Raw genomic sequence first — 16,104 nt, forward strand, 5'->3', positions numbered from 1 at the left:
GGGATGGCCAAATATTTTCAAGATCTGCTGAAAAATATCAACTCATCAACTCACAGATTTAAAAAATTCAACAAACCTCAGTCAGGATCAACATAAAATAAAACACAATCAAATTGCTGAAAACCATAATAATCACATCATAATCAAATTCTATAATTCAGCTATATCAAGAAAATCTTAAAAGCAGGGGGGATAAAAATAACACATTATATAGGCATACCATGCTTCACTGCACTTTGCAGATACTGTAATCTTTACAAATTAAAGGTTTGTGGCAATCTTGTGTTAAGCAAATTTATTGGCTCTATTTTTCCCACAGCATTATTTAATTAAGGTATGTATATATTTTTTAGACATGTAATAGAGTAAAATATACAGTAAACATAACTTTCAGATGCACTGAGAAACCAAAAAATTTGTGACTTGCTTTATCACCATATTTGCTTGTGCTCTGGAACCAAACCGACAATATTTCCAAGGTGTGACTGAGTCACCTACAGGGAAATACAGACAGGGCTTCTCATCAGAAACAAACCAAAAACCAATAGAATTACTTCTCTAAAGCGCTGAAAGGGAAAAAGAAATCTGTGAATCTAGAATTAAGGGAAAATATATTTCAAAAATAAAGACGAATTAATAACATTTTCAGATAGACAAAAGTCAAAAGAATTTGTTCCAGGAGATCTGCACTACAATAAATGTTAAAGGAAGTTCTCAGAAGAAAAGTAATAGCAGATGTAAACTTTAATGTACACAGAGGAGTGAAAAGCATTGGAAAGAGAGAACACCATTTTTCCTCATTTTAAAATCTCTTAAAAAAAATAACTAGTTGTTTAAAGCAAAAACCATGATGTATGTCGGACTTCCCTGGTGGCTGAGCCGCAAAGAATCTGCCTGCCAAGGCAAGAGATGAGGAGACATGAGTTCGATCCCTGGGTGGGGAAGATCCCCTGGAGGAGGAAATGGCAACTCACTCCAGTATTCTTGCCTGGAAAACCCCATGGAGAGAGGAGCCTCGTGGGCTACAGTCCACAGGGTCACACAGAGTCAGACATGACCGCACACACAAGCACACACCTAAGGCACATACAGAAGTAAAATATAAGACAGTTCAGTTGCTCAGTCATCTCCAACTCTTTGCAACCCTATGGACTGCAGCATATACAACACAGCAAATATAAGACAACAACAGCAAAAGGTATGGGAGGGAGAAAAGGGAGTATCATATTATAATGTGGTTATATTATATATCCTAAAAATAATACTCATTCAAAGAAGGTAAGAAAAGAATAAAAAACAGGTGGGGACCAGCAGTTTAAAGGTAGACTTAACCATACTGACAACTAGATTAATTGCAAATGTGCCAAATATACAAATGAAAACGCAGAGAGTGTCAGACTGAATTAAAAAGCAAGACCTCAGTATATGCTCTCTACAAAAAGCCCATTTAAAATATCCAGATCCAAAAGTAAAGCAATGCAAAAAGATAAACTGTGTAAAAATAATCATACAAAATAGACTAAGCAGATCTCAGGAGAAGGTATATTATTTTACTACAGATGAATAAGGACATTTCGTAATGATAAAAAGGCTAATTCTCAGGAAGACAGAAAATCTTAAATGTGTATGCACCTAATAACAGCATGTCAAAATATATAAAGCAAAAACTAACAGAACTAAAATGAGAAATAAAGACATATCTACAATTAGAGTTGAAATTTCAACACCCTTCTTTTTAGTTGATAGAATAAACAAACTGAAAACCAGAATGAACACAGAAAACTTGAACAACATGGAACACTATACCCCAAAATAGCTAAATACATATTCTTTTCAAGTATACATGAAAGAGTCATCAAGAGAGATCATACTCTGTGGTACAAAGTGAGTCTCAGCACATTTAAAAGAATGTACCATGAGACAAGGTAATACAAGCAGCACTTCTTAAGGAAAAGTAGCAAATGATAGTCCTCAAAAGTTAATTTTTCTCTTTAAGGACAGTGTCCTTAAATCTATGTAGTGGTAATCAAAGGAAGCTAAACAGCTATATACAGCACAGGCTGTTATTCCCCAGCACAGGAAGCTCTATAAATTTCCTAGCTAGCAACCAGGTCGCTAGTAACATTCACTAACTGCCTCTGAGAGTTTCTAATTACTGCCAATGGAAGTTCCCTTTAATGATCTGAAGGTCAACTTTTATGATTGGGATGAAAAGTTACACTCTCATCAGAGTGACAGGTTTTTAGGGTCCTTTTTTGGGGTGGGTGGTTACTTCAACATAGTCATTCTAAGTGAAGTCAACTCAACAAGACAGTTCAGTTCTTTGTGACATATTGAACATCTGGTTTTGCTTCAGTTCAAAGCCTCATATATCTTAGTCTCATGAGCTGATTACACTATATTTTCCAAAGTTTTGATAGTGGAATAATTTTGCTCTGTCCAGGATAAAAAGATGTAGTGCTTGGCTAGGCTAGAGGATGTCTGGGTGAGAGAGACCATAGTTAGCTTGGGGGTGGGTGGGGGGTTGGGGAGGAGACAGTATTTCTAACAAGAGCAGATACAGGTATTTGGAGGAAAAGTATTTTAACTTAAAACATTCTTTTAAGATAAATTTTACAAGTTACACTTCTATAATTTACATTCTTTCAGGAATAGTAAATATACTATTAGCTCTATCAAATTAATAGAAATTTAGAATTAAAAAAAAATTATCCTAGAGGTAAAATGATCATTCCTGAAATTATAACACACAAAAATATCCTAAGCTGGTAGTGAGTTCAAAGCAGTGCCCTGATAAAGCAGTACCTATATAAGTCCTGAGAAAGCAATCCTGGTGCCACAAACACAAATTAGTAAATGACAAAAACTAGTCTATGTATTGTTGCTTCATTTAAAGACAAGTGTTTGCTGGATTTTTAACTTTGTTTGGTTCCTTTGGGAGCCCTTTTTTCCAGGGACATTTTTGAAAAAGCGAAAACCTAAAATGATCGTATTAGTTAATTGTAAGCCTAATTTAGCCAAGCTTTTTTATCAACCAAGATGACAAATATGATATCACAATAATAGTGTAGTATGGGGACTTCCCTGGAGGGCCAGTAGTTAAGACTCAGAGATTCCAATGTAGGAGGTCTGGATTTGATCCCTGGTTGAAGAACCAAGTTCCCACATGCTGCGCAGCTGGGGGGCTGTCCCCGCCAAAGAAGAGTGTAGTATGTGTATGTATGAGTTTTTTCAAGGAAGATGAGCAGACAGACAGACATTCTTCCACTCCAGGCAGCTCCCTCAGAACTGATAAAACATTCCTAAAGACTGGAGTTGTTTGTATAACATCTGTAATGTCAATTCATAGCCTAATCCATCATCCATACACAGAAGTCAAGTGTGATCCCAAAGGCAAAATTTCCAATTAGTTTTGTCTGGAAAGTTTAGGGCAAAGGTAATAAAATCAAGAATTCTGTGCTGATTCACTGGGAAAACATTTGTTTGCCACACTCCTTCACTGAGGAACAAAAGGAGTCAGTGGTTAGTCTGGAATGTGATTCATTAGGAATATCTGGGTGATAAATGAAAAGAGATGACAAATGGTTGTCTGTATGACTTGCAAAACCTTTGTTTTCTTTAAGTCCAACTTTCAGGGGAGTTTAGAAATGCTTTTACAAACAGGAATTCCACTCTTCAAATTCTTTTAATCATTGCTTTTCTCATTGTAGTCAGAAAACAACTTTACCTAAGGTTATGGTGTACAACAAATAACTCTAGAAGGCTAGAGCATAAAACTGTTGACTCCAAATGGACACTGGGAGGTTTAACTAGTGTTTGTGGGGTTTTTCTCTATGAAGAAGAGTTTATAAATTAAGCCCCTATTCTCTCCCTATAGAAGGTGCTACAGTATGTAAAGAAGCAGTAATTTGGTCATTAGTTAATGTGGATTTTAGTTTTCCAAAAATCTATTAGTAACTTAACTAGATGTACTCAGACTTCTATCTCACATTCCTCATTTGATGAAAAGCCTGATTAATAATAATGATAATAATGCCTGTTCAACCTAAGTAACAGAGCAATGTAATGAGGTTATGTAGTAAGTGTTATGATAAGTATAAAATAACCAAAATGAAAATGTGTAAACTGTATAGTTCAGGCTCTAGGTTATAAGGACCTGTCTTCAAAGTCATTTTTATTATATTAAATCAATCCGTAAGTAAAGATATGTTTCACTTTTCTTCTCTAAACCTAAACAATTTTGATCATAAAGTTGATTTAATATTCAGGAGGAATGGACAATGTATTTATAAAGAGAACTTTTAAAAAACTTATAAATTGTCTAAAATATATATCCAAAAGAACAGATTTCAGGTAAACTGAATCTTACTAGCTAGCTTTCATTTAAGCGCACATTAATAGATAGTGACTTCAGGGCAGGAAGTCAGTCAGCCTGTGCATATCCTTCTGGGTTTGGTGAAAACCCAGCCCTGTCCTGGAGATCCGGGTTTCTACTTTTGATGTGGTGATACTCTTAAGAGTTAATACATGAGTCATTCCTTGGGGAAAGACGAGGAGAAGAGCTGATCATGCCCTCATCAAAAAAGGGCAAACAGATCTTTTCTAAGAAGGGCCTGATGGTCTTCCCGCAAGAGCCCTGAGTCACTGCATACTTATAGCCAGAGTCACTATACCTACACAGAGCAATGTTAGGTCACACTAGAACCTTCCTTTTGGCAATCTCTTCCCTTTTTTGTCTTACAGAGGGATAGACAGGGAAGCTACGGAGCAATCATCAGAAGTCAAGCAGGAAAAAATGTGAAGAGGCTGGCTAACAATTTTTAAAAGAATTATTTCAGCTCATGGCATTAAACGATTACTACAATAGTTCTCTTACTGAAACTGCTTCACTATTTCACTTCAACCCATATCCACGCACTTTTTAAAATAACCTTTTCTTTAGACAATAAATAGCCAAGAGTCAAAAAGTATCAGAAAGGCTTTATATGTATACATATAAAAGAGTATGATAAAGTACTATATACAAACTATGAAGTACTTATTCACTAAAGAAAACAGGGTGCTACAGACAGAAATGTTCTATAAACACTTGATAGTAATCAAGATCTTGGGTTTTTTAAAATGTACAATTTTTACCACACATTAGTGATGAAATAACACTAAACTTTAAGGCAAAATCAGACTTCTGAATTTTATACAGGGGCAAATATCTCACTACTTACTTTCCTTGTATTTACTACATAACAAAGAGCCCCAGTTTTTCTTATTAAAATGGTCTTTATGTTTTTAAGTAGAATTCTTTATTCATTTATCTTATTATCATATCTGATAACCACATTCTAAACTTACAGTTTTATGACCATGGTTTCTCATGGTACTTAAAACACTCTTGACATTCACTGATTTTTACCAATATTTATCTAAAAATGATATTCTTAATCTAAAATGGTCTTTCAACACAACTGACTCATAAACACCATTCAGATGATAATGACCTGATGGTATATCTTTTTATAAAATCTGATCTACTTTACAATGTAACTAAATAGCTTTCAAACTTCTCTATGTACCAACTGCCATCTAAATAAGACAGTTTTAATGTGAAAATCCCTCCCATTTTGATTCCCAAAAGTGAGGGAATTCAATGGTTAAAATAGATGCCAAAGAGAAAAGGCATTTTGTACAATACATTCAGCCTTCTATTTACAGCTCAATATTTGAGAATCTTTAAAAATTTTAAGGTGATAGTTGATAGTTTTTGTTCTCAGAGTTCTTTGTCTAAGAGCTGGAGTTGTTTTGAAAGGAACATAGGGCTTGGTAAACCTTTCTCCAGGAAACTGCTCCACCTAGTGTCAAAACTGTCTGTGTACACATTATTTGTAAATTTTTGCTGAAGGACTCACTCTCTTTGTTATTGTTAAACAGAACAGACTTTATAATCATGAATAGCATACGCAGTTTGCTGTTGCTGTTTGTCACTATCTCGTGTCCAACTCTTTTGTGACTCTATGGACTGTAGCCTGCCAGACTCCTCTGTCCACAGCAGTTCCCAGGCAAGAATACTGAAGCAGGTTACTGTTTCCTACTCCAGGGAATCTTCCCAACCCAGGGATTGAACCTGGGTCTCCTACATTGGCAGGCGGATTCTTTACCACTGAGCCACCTGGCAGTTGTTAAATCACCTTGTCTTACAACTTTAGGAAGAATAATGTACATGCATATAAGGAGCATGTCTGAGATATATTTCTCATTATCAAGTTCCAATGTTCCTGCTTTTAACCTGGTTGTTTACAAAATTACGAATCATATATTCTAGTAATGGGAAATAATTCTAATGTGGCTACTGAAATTACCTTATCGCTTCTCCCAATTATTTGTAACAATCTAAATGTAATTCAAAAATTATTTATTTCTCAAAATGATTGCAGTGTTGTAAAGGTTGCATTTTTACAACAGACTGGTTCTGCACACATCAATGATTTCAAACATGAGATTAGAACTAAATTTTGTTGTCATCAGGCAGCTCAACTGGAAGAAATTCTTTTACTTTTCTCTTCATGAAAAGTTTTTTTTTTTTAACCCCTTGATGGTCTTCCAGACCACTCAAGCACTTGCACAACTATATTCTCTTCCAAAACATCATGTTAAGTCTACTGTTATGACCTGGAAGAGAGAAGAAATCCTTTTTTGGCAAGCAGAGAAATCAAATGCATAGCACGTCACGTAAAAATCCTTAGAGAGTGGTTAGTTCACTAAGGCTCCCAAGTTCAACATGCTTCTTCTGGTGTACTATAGTCATCCCAGGAATTAGAGCCAGGGTTAGCAAACTGCAGCCTGTGGATTAAATCCAGTCTGCTATTTGTTTTTTTGAACAAAGACTGACGGGGAAACAGTCACATTCATTCCTACATACTGTCCCTGGGTGCTTTCCTATTACCATGACAGATCAGAGTTACAAAAGGGATTGCACGGCCTGCAAAGACTAAAACATTTACTATTTGGCCCCTTTACAGCAAAAGTGCTGCCCCTGGGCTGTCGTCGTCCCTTAGGCCAAATCATTACTAAGGTGAAAATTCTGACACATTCAAACACAGAGATACATCAAAGAAGTTAACAGCAGTCACGTTCTCTTTATTAAGCTGTTTTTACTCTGGGCATTATTTCCACTAGTAAATAAGCACTCAAGTTCTGAATCACCTGAAAGGAAACCTGCTACATACATGCTGAGACTAAAATAAATTTGTTAACGGACTTCTGGAAATTACTATGTAAGAGGAGAGGGCTTAGAAGATGTGACCTTAGGAAAATCTACTCACCACAGAAGCTCTTCTGACTTCTGATCTACTTATAAAAGGGGCTTCCCAGGTGGTGCTAGTTGTAAAGAATCCACCTGCCTATGAAGCAGACTCAAGATATGCAGGCTCAGTTCCTGGGTCAGGAAGATACCCTGGAGCAGGAAATGGCAACCCACTCCAGTATTCTTGCCTGGAAAATGCCATATACAAAGGAGCCTGGTGGGCTACAGCCCATGGGTTCGTAAAGAGTCAGGCACGACCGAGTGTCTGAGCTGTGCGCGTGCACACATGTGCACACACACACACACACACATTACTTATTAAAAAGTAAATCAATGAAATCAGTAAACTTGCGCTACCTGCCAGGCAAAATCAGCTCATGAAATAGACATCAAGTTCATGAAACAGTCATCTACTACAGGTGTACTTATACAAAATGACTATAAAATTCTAAAACAAAAGAGCAGATGAAAAAAGTGCATAATGCAAGCATCTTAATAAATTATTTCAGGCACAGGTAGTGGGTTCAATCACTGGGTCAGGAAGATCCCCTGGAGAAGGAAATGGCAACCTACTCCAGTATTCTTGCCTGGAAAATTCCATGGACCGAAAGGCCTGGCAAGCTACAGTCCATGGGATTGCAAAGAGTTGGACACGCCTTTGTGACTGAGCATGAGCACCTACTTATATATACATATATATATATACATACACACAACCTTTTCTTAATCTTTATTCATTCCTCAATCTCTGTGCTTCAATGTAGAATTACTTTCCTTCTATTTATTCAAAGAACACTTTTTACTATTTCCTTTACAGCATGGTTGCTAGTGGCAAACTGTTTCTGTTTTTCTGAAAATATCTTTATTTAATACTGTTTGCAGGTCACTTTTGAATATCATCTGTTAGCAGTTATTTTCTTTAAGCCATCTAACGATATCCCACTGTCAGTTGATTTTTTTCAACAAAAGCTATGACAAATCAGTCTTAACTAAAGTTCCTGTGAAGACAGTATTTTTTCTCCATCTCTCCTTTTTTGATCTAGATACTTTTCTCTGATCAATTAATCCTGTCTTAGCTGCGGTCTGTTGAAGTCCATTAACTGAGTTCTTAATTTCAGATACTATTCTTTTAATTCAAAATTTCCACTTGCTCTCCTTTAAAGTTTTCAACCTCTGGTAAAATATTCTAACTTGTATTTTACTTCTTTGAAACACACTGATTTTGGATTAAGGTACATGCCTACTAACCTTATTAAACAGATACCCTGTGGATCTATTTCTATTATTTCTTGTTTTGACCAAATTATATTGTTTCCTCAGATATCTGATTACTTTGGATTGAGTGTCTGACTTATTATTTTTTTAATATAATGTGACGCCTAGGATGACTTTAATTTCCTCTAGACTTAAAATTTACACCTGAGCTTCAGCCTCTGTATGGGCTGATTTGTATGATATTCATCCTTACATTTAAACTATGGCCTCTCAGGGCCCCAGAGCCAAGCCTGCAGGTTTATCAGAGCATATATTTGACTGGTTCCAAACAGTGTCTGAAAAGGAGTGTTTTGAAAATAAAAACAGAGTACGACGAATGATAATAATAATGATGATGATGATGATGGTCACTTAACATTCACTGAGCACCTTATAGATACTAGCCACTGAACTGAAAGCTATACATGTCTTATTTCATTTACTCCTCCAAATAGCCTTATGAGATAGGTACTAGTATTATCATTCCCATGTACAGCTGAATAAACTGAGGCTTAAAAAGTTAAGATATTTGCCAAATATCACAGAGTTAGTAATACTGGACCATGCATTGAAACCCAGCTCTGACTATGCCCTATTATCTACCTCCCATGATAGGAATATGTTAGTCCTATAACAAAATCAACCTCCATGACTTGCATATTTTTAAATAATAAAGAAAAAGAATTAAGGCATTGTACCTGAAACTGGACATGCCACAGGAGTATGTTCTGCATGTAAACATACATGACAATGAGAAGAAAGTCTAACTAATAACTGCTTAACTAATTAATGAATGTGTAAAATTATTAAAAAAAACCATTTTCATTCACATGCATTAACTGGTACTATGCAGCCATAAACACAGAAAAAAATAGAATATGCCTCTAATCTATTTGAGGGTTTCATATTTACCCAGAATAGAACCTGCAAATACAGGACAGTATATTGGTTGTATTAGCAATGCCACCTAGTGGCAAACTAATATAGCCATAGATAGAAAAAAAGTTCTAGAAGAGTGGTTCTTAACCTTGTATGGGTTACAGTCTGGAGAATCTAACACTATAGGTCCTTTCTCCCAGAAAGATGCACAGTTATGAAGACACATAGCAAGTACAGTGTTCAGGAAGTTAAAAGACCTCCTGAAACCCATTTGTTAACTCTTAGAATTAATGGAACGAACCAACTAACCTAGCCGAGCTGTGCCACGCTAAGCTGTTTCAGTAGTGCCCAACTCTCTGCAACCCTGTGCACCACAGCCCGCCAGGCTCCACTGTCCAGAGGATTTTCCAGGCCAGGTTACTGGAGTAGGTTTCCACGCCTTCCTCCAGGGGATCTACCCAACCCAGGAATCAAACCCATGTCTCTTACCTCTCCTGTATAGGGAGGTGGATTCTTTAATGTGAGTGCCACCTGGGAAGCCCCTCGACTAACCTAGAGGCCCAACCAACTTCCCATGAGCCTTGCGAAGGAATCTATTCATTTTTCACTTCAATCTCTTCCTCTCTGTTTAACAATCACTATTTCTGCATAAACATTGCAGACAGATTCTTTACCCGCTGAGCCACCAGGGAAGCCCTCTGCATAAACAATATCTAACTTTTCCTTTGTGGTTACATACCTGTTCTCAGCAAACCTCAAGATTTCGACTGCTCCCAAATCAATTTACAAAATTTGACAGTAGGCCAAACAAGTCATTTTTCCTGGTTGATTTTCATTAATTTTAACATTTAATCAAGCAACTAGTCTTACTTCTAATGCTTAAAGAAATGATGGAAAAAAAAAGGAAAAAAAAAAAAGAAATGAGAATTTCTAGAACATCTGAATTAAGTTATAACTTTCAATTGTAACTAAAAACTATAAATGAAATTGCTGAATGATAAACTTAAAAATCAAGAAAAATTTTCCATTTTAAAGGCAGATATGTAGGTAAATAATATTTTAGGAAATAAAGTAACATTTTTAGATCACCATTGAGTTAAACAGTGAGTTATAATTAACTAAATGATTACTTCCAAAAGAGGTAACTTCCATACTGGGAAGAACCTAATTGAGAAATTTTGTCTGTGCAGGAAAAATTTTCCTATTTCACTTTAAAATCATAATTTCCAGTAAAGAGAACCATGATCAAGAATGAACTAAATTTTTTCTCTGTTAAACTCAGTTTCTTTTTCACCTATTTTACTATAAATTATTATCTTCTTTAAGTTTTTCATGTGGACAGTTTTTAAAATCTCTACTGAATTTGTTACCATATTGCTTCTGTTTTATGTTTTCCTTTTTGGCTAAGAAGCATGTAGGATCTTAGGTCCCTAACCAAGGACTGAACCCATACCCTCCGCACTGGGAGGACAGCGCCTTAACCATTAGACTGCCAGGGAAGTCCCTTGCTGTAAACTGTTGTCAAAAGAAGGGTCATATTTCTGACCAAACTTCTCTCCTAATATAGTCAATTGTTCTCTTGACTGAAGGGCACATGGAAAGGGTGCCTAATTCATCAGCATAAAAACGTATGGCATGAGAATGTTAACATCACATCTCCTTAAGTAAGGATTATGTGAAGGCTCATAAATGAAAGACGTAATTAGGACTTTCCAGATACAATCACATTTCACAAATATAAAACAAAAGGAATGATGATCTATAAGGAAAAAACCATGTCAACCATTACCACCAAGAAAACATTAAAAATCTAATCGTAGATTATTTTGAATCACTTTTTAAATAAGATATCAAATTCTTAAACTTTTATTTGATACTGCTTTGCCTCTAGTTTCCTGGCTATTTTTCTCCATAACTGCCAAAGTTCACAAATGCATAGTCTGTACTTACTGATGACAGTTTTTTACCACACATCTGCTACACTATTGTTTATTGACTACCTTGGCTCTTAGAAGGACTACATGAAATAATTCAGGTAAAGAGCTGAGCAGAGAGTCTAGCATGTGGTAAACATTCAATAAATGTTAGTCTACTGGTCAGGACAGGTTAAAATAACAAATAGCCCCCAAATCTCAGTAGCTTAAGACAACTAAGTTTCTATCTCCCTTACTCTACATATCCATCAGAGGCTAGCAAAGTGAATCTGCTCACCGTAGTCAGATACTTGGGCTCCAGGTGAAACACAGCATGACAAACCTTGAAACTTCCATCAGGAAGCAAGATCTACCAATTATGCTCACATTTCATTGATGAAAGCAAATCACCTGGCTGGAGTTCAACAGGATGAGGATGCAACATCTCCTCACAACAATGAATACCAAATATGGGTGAAAAACAACAGAATTGGCTTCAGTTAGTATTGCTCTGATGACAATAATGATGCCAATGTTTGCCATTTTTGGTAGCAATAGTAGAAACAGCTGTAGTTAACGTCCTGGAATCTGACTTTCATCCCAATCAGGTAATTAAAAATAAACAAAAACCAGTGACCTTTTATCTTCCTTTTGTTTGACTTCTCAGAAAATTATTTTTTCCAAATACTTGGTTTTCTTCATTTTCCCTGTTATACCTAGGGAATTCTGGAAGGAATTCTGTGTTTAAGAACTAACAAATTTAAGAACTAGAGATAATCTGGTCAAATTGAAATGGCATATTCTGGGTACCTCTTTATAGTTCTAATATTAATATATTGCTCTTCAAGAATTCTCATTCTGAATTTGTTTGCTATATTGACCTTTCATCCATTTTTGATCACTACTATCTAAAAAAGTGTTCTTCTGACCAAATCCTCACTGATTCATGATAAAACAAACAAACAAACAAAAAAAAAACCTCTCAAACACACACACACAACTCACAACAAACTAGGAACAGAAGTGAGTTTCACCAACTTGATAAAGAACACCAACAAAAACCTGTAGCTTACATGCTATGTAGCTTCACGGTGAGAGACTAGAGGCTTCCTCGCTAAGGTTGGGAACATGGGGATTTCCCCGCCACCACTCCAATTCAACATCAGACGGAGCTGATGCAATGAAAGACAAGGGGGAAAATGAAGGGTACACAGATTGAGAAGGAAAAAACAAAACTATTTGCAGATGACATGATTATCTTACATAGAAAATCCTAAAGAATCAACAAAGTCCTGAAAACTACTAAGGTTGCACAATACAAGGTTAATGTACAAAAGTTGATTACTTTCCTGTGTATCACCAATTAATATACATGATCTATAGATCATGTCCCTAGGCATTTACCCAAATGAGCTGAATTCTTATATATATATATCCAAAACTCTGCACATGAATATTTATAGCAGCTTTATTCATAATGGTTTTAACCTGGAAATAACCATGATGATCTTCAATACATGGATGGATAAACAAATTGTGGTGGTACACCCAGGAAATGGAATATTATTTGGAAATTTAAAAAAAAAATGAGATACTGGCACTTCCCAGTGATCCAGGGGACTTTGTGCTTCCAATGCAGTGGGTGTGGGTTTGATCCTTGGTTGGGGAATTAAGACCCCACATGAAGTGGGGCATGGCCCCCCAAAAAATAAAGAACTGAGGTATCAAGCCATGAAGACAATGGAGGAACTTTTCATCCATATTGCTAAGTGAAAGAAGTCAAGCAGAAAAAGACTCATACTGTATAATCCCAACTATACGAACAAAATCAAAACTTACAGAGAGAGTAAAAGATTAGTGTTTTCTTAGGGTCTATGAGTAGGGAGAATGAGAAGGGTAGGAATAAACAGGTATAGCACAGAGTATTTTTAGGAGAGTGAAGCTATTCTGTGATACTGTAATGGAGAATGTATAACATTAAGGTCTTGCCAAAACCTATAAAACTATATAAAACACAGAGTGAACTCTAATATAAACAATTGGCTTTACTTAGTAATGCATCAATATTGGTTCCTCAACTGTACAAAAATGGTTTTAATGATCAAGATTAATCATGAAGGTGTGGTCACACCAGATATCCTGGAGTGTGAAGTGAAGTGGAACTTAGGAAGCTTTACTATGAACAAAGCTAGTGGAAATGATGGAATTCCAGCTTAGTCAGTCAAAACCCTAAAAGATAATGCTGTTGAAGTGTTGCACTCAATACGCCAGCAAATTTGGAAAACTCAACAGTGGCCACAGAAATGGAAAAGGTCAGTTTTCATTCCAATCCCAAAGAAAGGCAATGCCAAAGAATGTTCAAACTACCACATAATTGCTCATTTCACATGCTAGCAAGGTAATGCTCAAAATTTTTCAAGCTAGGCTTCAACAGTACATGAACCAAGAACTTCCGGATGTACAAGCTGGATTTAGGAAAGGCAGAGGCCAGAGATCTAATTGCCAGCATCTGTTGGATCATAGAAAAAGCAAGGGAATTCCAGAAAAACATCTACTTCTGCTTCACTGACTACGCTAAAGCCTTTGACTGTATGGATCACAGCCAAAGCCTTAAATGTGTGGATCATAACAAACTGTGGAAAATTCTAAGAGATGGGAATACCAGCCCACCTTACCTGCCTCTTGAGAAACCTGTATGCAGGTCAAGAAGTAACAGAACTGTACATGGAGCAATGGACTGGTTCAAAACTGGGACAAGGCTGTATGTTGTCACCCTGCTTAATTTTACTTCTATGCAGAGTACATCATGAAATTCCAGGCTGGGTGAAGCACAAGCTGGAATCAAGATTGCTGGAAGAAATATCAACAACCTCATATATGCAGACGACCCCACCCTAATAGCAGAAAGCGAAGAGGAACTAAAGAGCCCTTGGTGAAAGTGAAAGAGGAGAGTGAAAACTCTGGCTTAAAACTCAGCATTTAAAAAATGAAAAGAATAGCATCCAGTCCCATTACTTCATGGCAAACAGATGGGGAAACAATGGAAACAGTGACAGACTTTCTTTACTTGGGCTCCAAAATCACTGTGGACACTGACTGCAGCCATGAAATTAAAAGATGCTGGCTCCTTGGAAGAAAAGCTATGACAAACCTAGACAGTGTATTAAAAAGCAGAGACATCACTTTGCCAACAAAGCTCCGTATAGTCAAAGCTATGGTTTTTCCAGTAGTCATGTGAGTTGGACCATAAAGAAGGTTGAGCACTGAAGAATTGATGCTTTTGGACTGTGGTGTTGGAGAAGGCTCTTCAGAGTTCCTTGGACTGCAAGGAGATTCAACCAGTCAATCCTAAGGGAAATAAACCCTGATTATTCATTGGAATGACTAATACTAAAGCTGAAGTTTCAATACTTCAGCCACATGATGTGAAGAGCTTTCTCACTGGAAAAGACCCTGATGCTGTGAAAGATTGAGGGTAGGAGGAGAAGGGGGTGACAGAGGATGAGATGGTTGAATGACATCACTAACTTAATGGACATGAGTCTGAGCAAACTCTGGGAGATAATGAAGAAAGGGAAGCCTGGTGTGCTGTCATTCATGGAATCGCAAAGAGTCAGATGTGACTGAGCGACTGAATAACAAAAATGCAGATCTGGTTATTTTGCCTTTAGGGCACTTAAAAGTAACTCTAAATGCTACTGACAAATAACAAAAATCAAATTAATCTAATGCTGAAAAACATGGTCTGATCCATCTGGATGCCGGTTTATTACCAGCAATGATAATGCCACAATGTTTTAATATGGTTTTTATGTATAACACAACACAGTTCCAGATGTTCCTTGACTTTATCTCCACATTTGCTTAACTAGAAACAATATACATGGCACTGAGGGTAATGAGAGAGTGATACTTCCCTTCAAATAGTTTTTGCAGAATTCTTTCTAAACTTGTGAAAAAAATCTAACTACATTCCCTTAACCCTGCACTCTGATCAAGGGCAGAACTAACTACTCAGTTTACAAAAACAAAGATTCGACTTTTCACTCAAATACATGTTGTAATAAATGCTTATTTGTATGTTTTAAATCCTTTACTGGTTATATGAATCAATGAAACTAAAATAATAATATTTTCACAACAAGACAGTTTATAAATGCCATTTTATAAAAGTTTCTCAAGGATATGAAAAGAAACAGAAAACGTGAAACTTCTTTCAATTTTTTCTTACTCTTACTTATTATGGGATTTATAAGCTTCGTTAGAATCCCTTTTAAGATTCAGTAAAATCTGCTAGCTGGGTTGCTTTATAAATACTTCCAAATTAATCAAATGCAACTAATGAGTTCCTTAATCTGTTCTTCTCAAGGAATCTAAGAGGACAAGTCTAGAAAAGAATAGAAAGATAACTGGTTCTTTCCTCCTCTGCCTCAACCTCTAGTATAGCATTTTATTTCTAGAATAATTAAAGAAACACTGATTTGATCACTTATCTAGGATTTATGTTTCTATCTGGGTTAAAATCGACAAGCAGTCATGAACAGAATTCTAAAATTCCATGTTTTAAAATTCCCATAAACTCACAGAACTTATATATTATAGATTAATTCTTAGGCCTCAGACCATTAGTTAAGCAGCCTTCTGAATACTCATTTCCTAATATTTATCATACTTGCTTCAGAAATGAATTCATTGAAGCATAGAGATTGGAGGTGTTTGCACTGCTGAACTCTATTTAGCAATCAGTACTGCTATGACAAC

General features: G+C 36.2%; 1 protein-coding gene across 4 annotated transcripts in view; it reads right to left on the reverse strand.

Annotated features, from left to right (window-relative positions):
- Positions 1-16,104, reverse strand: part of VMP1 (vacuole membrane protein 1) — a 120,067-nt gene that overhangs the window by 79,596 nt on the left and 24,367 nt on the right. The gene's annotated exons all lie outside the window — the stretch shown is intronic.

Source organism: Muntiacus reevesi, chromosome 18 (genome assembly GCF_963930625.1).
Source record: "Muntiacus reevesi chromosome 18, mMunRee1.1, whole genome shotgun sequence".
In the NCBI taxonomy this organism is placed as follows: Eukaryota; Metazoa; Chordata; class Mammalia; order Artiodactyla; family Cervidae; genus Muntiacus; species Muntiacus reevesi.